Source organism: Triticum aestivum, chromosome 5A (assembly GCF_018294505.1).
Source record: "Triticum aestivum cultivar Chinese Spring chromosome 5A, IWGSC CS RefSeq v2.1, whole genome shotgun sequence".
Taxonomy (NCBI): Eukaryota; Viridiplantae; Streptophyta; class Magnoliopsida; order Poales; family Poaceae; genus Triticum; species Triticum aestivum.
In genome coordinates, this window is record NC_057806.1 from 625,775,368 (window position 1) to 625,783,714 (window position 8,347).

The window sequence follows — 8,347 nt, forward strand, 5'->3', positions numbered from 1 at the left end:
CGCGATGGATGGTTATTAGTGCTCTGCATATGAGCTTCCCCTGTAAGATATCTCGACTTTATGTACGTAGATGTGGTTCAACAAAGTTTTGAAGCTTTGATATGTCGGATCATGTTGGCAATGCTCAAGTATATTAGGAGTATATGGTGTCATCGTCGATTTCCGGCCTCTTACTTCAGCATTCATGAAAATGCTGAAGCCAACACCACCAGCTTGTGCCGAAAAATTGCTCTTCCAGCAAAAGAACAGAACAGTGGCTCTTTTGCAGTCTGTGTAGTAGATGTTCGCGGCGGCAGCTGGTAGGAGCTCTGAAGTTTCTGCAGGTAGCTCCATCCTTGAGTGTTCAGAACATAGTAAGAGATGTTCCTTTTATCAGTTAGGCGTGTTGTTTAACTGATTACTGGTGGAACTGACAAGTTTCAAGCGCAGTTTTGCCCTATGAGGCATGTTGGCCTTAAGAGACTTGCTAGCTAGTAACCTTGGTTGTGACATATCTGATTGTAAAGTTGTTGACGTTTCAATTAGTTTCATGCTCAATGAATGAAACCAGAGCCAAGGTGTTGTGTCAAGACCTTTTCACGGCGAAATGACACTGTCCCTGCGGGTGCTTGTCTGTGCTTGAACGGACAAGTTAATACTAATACTAAGCCGGTCCTCCGCATGTGTTCTTGTCAAAATTTACTTAGTTGCAACAGGGAAAACAAAGAGCAGCAGAACATACAGACTGACAACACCGGAGGCATATGTTAGGTCGTTCATGTTGCTCAGGGAAACTTGAATCTGAACCCTCGAGCCACTATACTGAAACCATATTTCCTCTGTTCAGGTTACGCATATGAGAAATTGATTTTAGCTCGCGCTCGCCGCGCAACAGACGACCTCTATGACTACGATGTTGCCCTCACGGCTCATGTTTCGCCACACAACTCATGTCTCCTGATCAACAGTGGATACCACAATTACTTGGGCGTGTTGGTAGTAAAACTCTTGGTTCTTTTCGGAAAAAAAAAGTAACTCTTGGTTGAGATTTTCTCCCCGAAATGAAATGATTAAGAAGATTGTGATCTTCAATGGCTAGGTCTTCGGCATAGATCATGATCATCGGTTATTTATTGTGCACTTCGTACCCCGGATTCGCATAGAGAAAATAGCAGTTGATTTGGATGGAAGCATGACCAGCAAATGGCATCTTGCCCACCCATGGCTTGTCGCGTGTGGCGACATTTTTTCTCACGCTTGGTTGTCAGGATTATTCTTCATCAATAGGGGATACCAAGAGTTACTACCAACACGCCCAAGTAGTACTCCCTCCGTTCGGAATTACTTGTCTCAGAAATGGATGTATCTAGAACTAAAACTTGTTTCATTAAGGCAGAAATGGATGTATCCGAACGGAGGGAGTAGTTGATTGTGATCTTCAAAGGCTAGGTCTTCGACATAGAACCTAGAGAGATGGAAGAAAGGAGCAACTGCATACTGCTATGATTCATGCAGTATGCAGTATACTGACATCTTTATGTATGTAGGTGTGGTTCAACAAAGTCATCATCGATTTGCAGCCTCTTACTTCAGCCTTAATGAAACTTGTTCCAAAAAATTGTTCTTCCAGCAGAGAACAGAACAGTGGCTCTTTTGCAGTATGTGTAATAGATGTTCGTGGCGGCAGAAGCTCTGAAGTATTGCCAGGTAGTTCCATCCTTGAGTGTTTAGAGCATAGTAAGAGAAGTTCCATTTATCAGTTAGATGTTTTGTCCAACTACTTATTGATTCTTCTGCCTTTGGTGAAACTGACAAGTTTCAAGTGTAGTTTTTGCCTTGAGAGGCATGCTGGGGCCTTATTTCTTTTGAATGGCCGGCCTTATGAATTTATCGGTGTGTTAGCAAAGGATTCTTCTTCAGGGCATGGTTTGGTCTTAGGTTGGAAGCATCTGTCAAAATGACTAAAGACGTGTACCGGAAAAATGAATTTGGTGTCTGGTTGCTGCCCCTGAACATGAAGAAGACATGTATTGCATTGAACCGTATGCTTGCGCTAGATTAACATCTGTGTGGTTGCTCTTCTACCTTGGTTGTGACACATCTGATTGTAAAGTTGTTGACCCTTCAATTAGTTTCATGCTCAATGAATGAAAACCAGAGCCAAGGTTTTGTGTCAAGAATTTGTAGCGGCTAAATGATACTGTCCCGGCGGGGTGCCTGACAAGTTATACTACTAGACTGCAGTGGCTTCTGTCGGTCCAGCCTACAGGTTTCTGCATGTGTTCTTCCCAAATTTGAAGGTAAAGAGCACCAGATGCATAAGTTGTTGAGAGAAACCAGCCATTACTGAAATTTCAATTTCTCTATTCAGATGACGTCAGAGGAGCTGTGCTACAGATTATAATAATCAAACAAGGTACCGGATTGAAAAAACCGACCTCGTGTGAAGGCGAGCCAGGGACCAAAATTTAATTTTCAGATTTGGCAGGGGCCGCGCGAACGCGTACCCCTCTACCACAAATTATGACATCCACTCTCCCACTTGGGGAGATGGTGGGCCAGCGCATCCACCAAGTGCAATGTGGACCACTGACCCAGGCCACGAGCCTTCTTGATCGCTCGTCGACCCCGTCCAGGTAAGTATGGAACAACGTCGCACCTTGCCCTCATTTTATAGCCAGCGCTCCCGCTCGGTGCTCCTTCGCTAGGCGAGGTGGTACTAAAACCGAAGCGCAGCAAGCGGCAGCAGCGGGCGGTGCGGGAGCCAGTCACGCGCGGGAGGGGACGTTCGTTTGAATTGGGCTGGCGTTTGCTATATCTGGGCCTCAATTACGGACGAAGTATAGAGCTGGGCCTTGAAAGCCGTAGCAGCAGCTTTGTGCCCGTTGTTTGTTGTTGCTGAGCTTCTCCTCGTGTAAATCCTGTTGCACTCTCCTCTGCCCCTCATGAAAAAGGTTGATTTTCAAAAAAAATGTTGCGAGCTCCTCTGTAAAAAAAAATCCTCCCGAGGGAATTCTTTCCAAAACAAATGAAACGATATCATGGAATTCTTAAGAAAATTCATGGTATCCCCTCAAAAATATCATGGTAATTTCATGCTTCCTTTCTTTATTTTAAAAGATTTCCTTTCTTTTTTGTGCGGAAGATTTTTAGTTGTTCTTATAACAAAAGATATTTAAGTTGTTACTCCCTCCACTTGAGTTTATAAGACCTAATTTTTTATTTACTTTGATCATCGTTAGACCAATAATGTCTTTATCTTTATCTTTACCTAATAATAAAGTGTGCATTGCTTCTCCCGTCCGCCGTCATTAAAATTGTCATTAAAGTTGATAAAAATTACCCACAGTGCCACCGGTAATTGAAAAGAAACGATTCGACGTCATGTGGTTGTTTTTTGTTCGTAACTGCCTTTTTTTAGACAAGTTCGTAGTTGTCTAGGTCTCCGCCTGGGCCACGTCACGTTGTTGGGCCTGCTCCGCCCCTTACCCCTGTTGTTTTTTCCGTTCGTCTCGAGATCGCAGGCCCCGAACCCCCTGCCAATCTTCCAATTCCATAGCCTCTCAACCTTAGCCCGTTGTGCCGAGGCGGAAGAGGCTTCGGCGCGTCGCTGTAGTGAAGAGGAGAGGTCGAACCTCGGAGGTCCTGGTAGGGATGGCACCCGCGGGGTTTGGGTACGGGTGAAGCCATCCCATACCCTTACCCATCATCCCAAACCGTATCCATACCCGTTGATGGGTACAATTTTTTTCCCATACCGTCACCCATCAGGGTACCCGCGGGTAAAATTATTCAGATTTGCAACACATCAATTTGAGCATTACATAGTCATGAACAACAACTTATAATAATAATTTATAAACAACAACACATACTTGTTCGTGGGCTAGCTATTGTGGTGGAGCGGCCTAACATGAATGCATGACGAGGTCTTTTTAGGGTTGTGGGATTTATGTACATATAATATGTTTATAATATCTAAATAAATAATATATAAGGCTTATTTGTCAGAATATACGCGGGTACATGGGTACATGGGTATGGGTTATAGAAAGCCATACCCGTACCCACTATACCCGATGGGTATGAAAATTTTCTATTTATGTACCCATGGGTATTCTTTTGACCCATACCCTTGCCCTAATAGGGTTTTTACCCGCAGGGTACGCGGGTAATGGATACCCATTGTCATCCCTAGGTCCTAGGCGGCGTGGCCGATGAGAAAATGCAGCCCCCAACACGCCAAAGGGCACCTCGGCGCAGCAAGCGCGTAGTCCGGTCAAAGCGGCAGCAGGTCCGCCCCTGCCACCAATCCCCTCTCTTCCACTAATAGAAAAAGGACCTAATGTGAGACACATTAGTCCCGGTTCGATTTTGGCCCGGTACTAATGGTACCATTAGTGCCGGTTCGAACGGCTATGCATTAATGCCAGTTCGTGTTGAACCTTTAGTACCGGTTCGTGCCACGAACCGGTACTAAAGGGGTGGTGGCAGGCTGGCGTCAGGCCGGGGCCCCACGATCATCTTTAGTACCGGTTCGTGGCACAAACCGGTACTAAAGGGCTATCCTTTAGTACCGGTTCGTGCCACGAACCGGGACTAAAGGAGTCTGACCTATAGTCCCGGTTGGAGACACAAACCGGGACTATAGGGCAATTTTTTAGAATCCTCAAATTTCAAAAGGAAAAATGATATGCTCAAATTTCAGTTTTTTTAAAATTTTGGTTAAATCTGGTCAAACTATGGTCAAACTACTTATTCAAGAAGTATTAATGTTACTACATAATTATTCAAGAATATTAGTGTTACTAAATAATTATTTCAATTTTTTGAATTTTGGTCAAATCTGGTCAAACTATGGTCAAATTTATTCAAGAAATATTAGTGTTACTAAATAATTACTGTTTTTTTAGAATAATAGTTTCAAACTCAAATGGTGAAACGAGTGACCTAATGCTCAAGCTAAACTGCTGAGGGTTAATAGGATTGACAGCTTACATTTGTCAGGAAAACAACAAGTGCAGACTTGAAAAGTAGGGGGAATAGAACTCCGAAGTTAAGCGTGCTCAGGCTGGGGGAGTGAGAGGATGGGTGACCGACCGGGAAGTTAGACGATTTGAAATTAATGATCCACACTTAAGCAGTTAAGAGGGGTGATTAGAGACTAAATCATCAAATAATTCTATTCAGAAAATTAAAAATCAAAAAAAAATCAAAAAAAATCCAAAATTTTCAAAAAAAAATTTAGTACCGGTTGGTAAAGGTCCCCCATGCCACGGCACGAGCTCATGCCACGTGATGGGCCTTTAGTGACGGTTCGTGCCGAACCGGTACTAAAACGGGGGTCTTTAGTGCCCACACTTTAATGCCGGTTACAGAACCGGTTTTAAAACTCCGTTTTCTACTAGCGTTCCTTGATTCCAGGCGCACGTCGCGCTCACCCACGCTGATGCTGGATGGCGGGGCCCTGGAGCCTGCCTCGCTTGAAGTAGCAACGATAGGCCGTGTGTGGAGAACGGCGCCGGCATGGTCAATGAGATTGTCGACGATTGGAACACAAGCTGGGTGTTGTCGTGGGAAAAGCAAAGAACGCGACAAACAAAATGCTACGTGGTTTGCCCCTCCGCCCTCCTCCCCTTTCTCCATCTTCTTTGATGAGCATCAATTCTAATCCTCGAGTTATCTATTTCTACAAATCCATGATGAGTTATACAATGTATGGGTAGTTGATTCGGATTTTTTTTCCTGGAGTATGATTCAAGATGTGAGGATAGATCTGGTCTATAATGTTGGCGAACTAGCGATGATCTTACTCTCTCACAATGTTGTCATACTCTGGACAAAAAAATATGTATCGGGCATCAACCACTTAAACAAGTTTGTTGATGTGGTTTTTCTCTGTAATTACCTTAACCCATGCTTCATGTACTCTGAGAAGTATGTGACGATTTATGGATGGAATGGCTAGATTCCTTTTCAGATGCTCACATTATTGGTATTCATTCTTTTACTTCACCTCTGTAATTATTTGCATCAAGTTACATGTTGAATCTAAGCATGAATTATATTGACATCATGTAACGTCTGTGTGGTTAAATCACAATTATATCTGAGAGTAGCTGGCTGTAAAACATAGTTAATGCTTAACAGTAATAGCTGGTTCATGTTTCCTATTTTATTGTCAGGCAAATGAGTGTGTTAAGGAGTTCAAGTATGACCCTGGACTACAGAAGAATACCTATTAGTCAACACATAAATTGTGTGCTGCAAGTCTGAGATCTTCCACTTGCTACACGTGTTGATCCACTGTAGTTTACTTGCTAGGTAGAACATTAGTTTTCATGTCAATCTTGCGGATGCATTCATACGTAGCTTACCAGTGTACTTGCAAACTAGGATCAACTCCAGAAGCTTGCAAATTGTTAGAATTTCACCGGTCTTCCTCAAACCTATCATTTTGTCCACCCTTTGATGGGCCGTGTTGCTTTCATAGCTTTTTGGTTATAAACTTCATGCAGCTACCAGCAGTTCTGTATACATTGAATTTAATGGTCGACTTCAAGCATTACGTTGCGACACAATCTTGGATGATTTTTTTACCAAATTGTGAATTTGACTGCGGTATAAATTTCAAACGGCTAATCTGAGCTATTCATGGTTGGATTTTCCATAGGTTTCTATCGATTATTATTTGTCTTCTCATTTATGTTCAGGTGAATGCAACTGCTTGTCATACTTTGTCATTATAGCTAATCATACCTGAAGATGGTTTCTCAATATGAGAATCTGGGTGATTTGTTTGCTAGGAAGCTATACAGAGTTCAAAAATCCGATGAAGAAACGATTTGAGTGTCACTGACGAAACATCCTCTACAAGAACCGCGATAAATTGATTTTATGTCATGAACCCCTTCCTATGAAGATTGAGAATCATAAAAGATCACATTAAAGTATGATCAAGATACCGAAGGGGAAAAAACAAATGAAAAATGTCTTACCATTGCTAGAAGCACCATATCCATTGGCAGGCCCATCTGAAAACACATGACAACCATAAGCTTCTATACCAATCATGGGCGGAGCTACATGTATTTTTGGGTGTACAAATGTACACCCACTATTTTTGCAAAAACGTTGACTACCAACGTATAATATACATATGCCCCAAAAAAATTAAAAAGCTAGTAGATTTTTTATTTTGGGGGAAATATGTATACCCATTTTCTGGTGGCTAGCTCCGCCACTGATACCAATTGCTTTATCTGAAAGCAACCTTCTGATTTTTCTTTTTGTTTCCTTTATGTTTTTAGACAATTGGTTGTCTATATTAATGGAGATTCAGTGCTTGCGAGAGTTGTATATAAAAGGTCATCATTTTTCTCTGTCATAGGTGATATGTACTACTATCTTCCCCTTTTATCCTTGGTCATCTAAGAATTACTTGATTTGTAATATAGAGTAGTTAGTGATTTTGTCGGAATCAAATGCACATTCTATAATTTCTAAATTGTATGCACACCATTCTACAACTTTATTATCGTGGCACATACATGTAGGTATTTTCTAACATGTACAAGAGCTGCAGGGTGCTTCAAGTAAAAGGAAATACATTTTTTTAATATTGTCGTGTACCTTATCTGTTAGCCTGTTGGATTACAAATAAAATGTTTCGGCCAACACAACATCAGTGGGTTATTCTTATTTTTATACTCATCAACAAGGAGGTTGTGCTCACATTTGTGGCTTTGACCAACATGGATGATCTTCAATTTTCTTTGTTCCTACATGTATGGTTTGTAATGATTAAATAAATGTTTGCACATAGATTGTGATCAATATGTTAAAAGCCATGAACTAAAGTTTATACATTTCTTAGCCATTTTACAAAGATGGCTAGGATGTGATGTGTCATTGATTAATAAAAAAGTCGCCAACTGAACAATTCATACACTTCATAACCGTTTTGCAAAGATGCTTTGCTGAAAGCACAATTGTTTCTTCGTGTTCGGGATACTTGATGTGGGGCTTATTGGGCTAAGGGGAGATTGATGAGCTTTTCTTCCGTTGCTTTTGCGCTAGGGAGTGCGATGATCTTTACTCTTGAGTTTTGGGCAATATCTCGACTCCAGGTCGTCGTCCCCAACCCCCCATGAGGACAAGGATGCCTAACTTAGGCAGTGGCGCTGGTCTGAGCCTCCGGGGGGATGTGAGGCAATGACAGGTTGTGGCAACACGAATGAGTCGTTTGGCGCATATGAGGATTTTGTTCTCCCGTTGCAACATATAGGCTCTTTTGATAGTAGGATACATATGTCGTAAAATATACCATTAGAGACTTTCAATACAAATTCGATGGTATATTTTTATG

At 42.0% G+C, this 8,347-nt stretch overlaps 1 non-coding gene across 1 annotated transcript; it reads right to left on the reverse strand.

Moving 5' to 3' along the window:
- Nucleotides 1-2,463: 2,463 nt before the first annotated feature.
- Nucleotides 2,464-2,623, reverse strand: LOC123109101 (U1 spliceosomal RNA). The gene has a single exon (XR_006452393.1). It is a non-coding gene; the product is annotated as a U1 spliceosomal RNA (small nuclear RNA).
- Nucleotides 2,624-8,347: the final 5,724 nt, after the last annotated feature.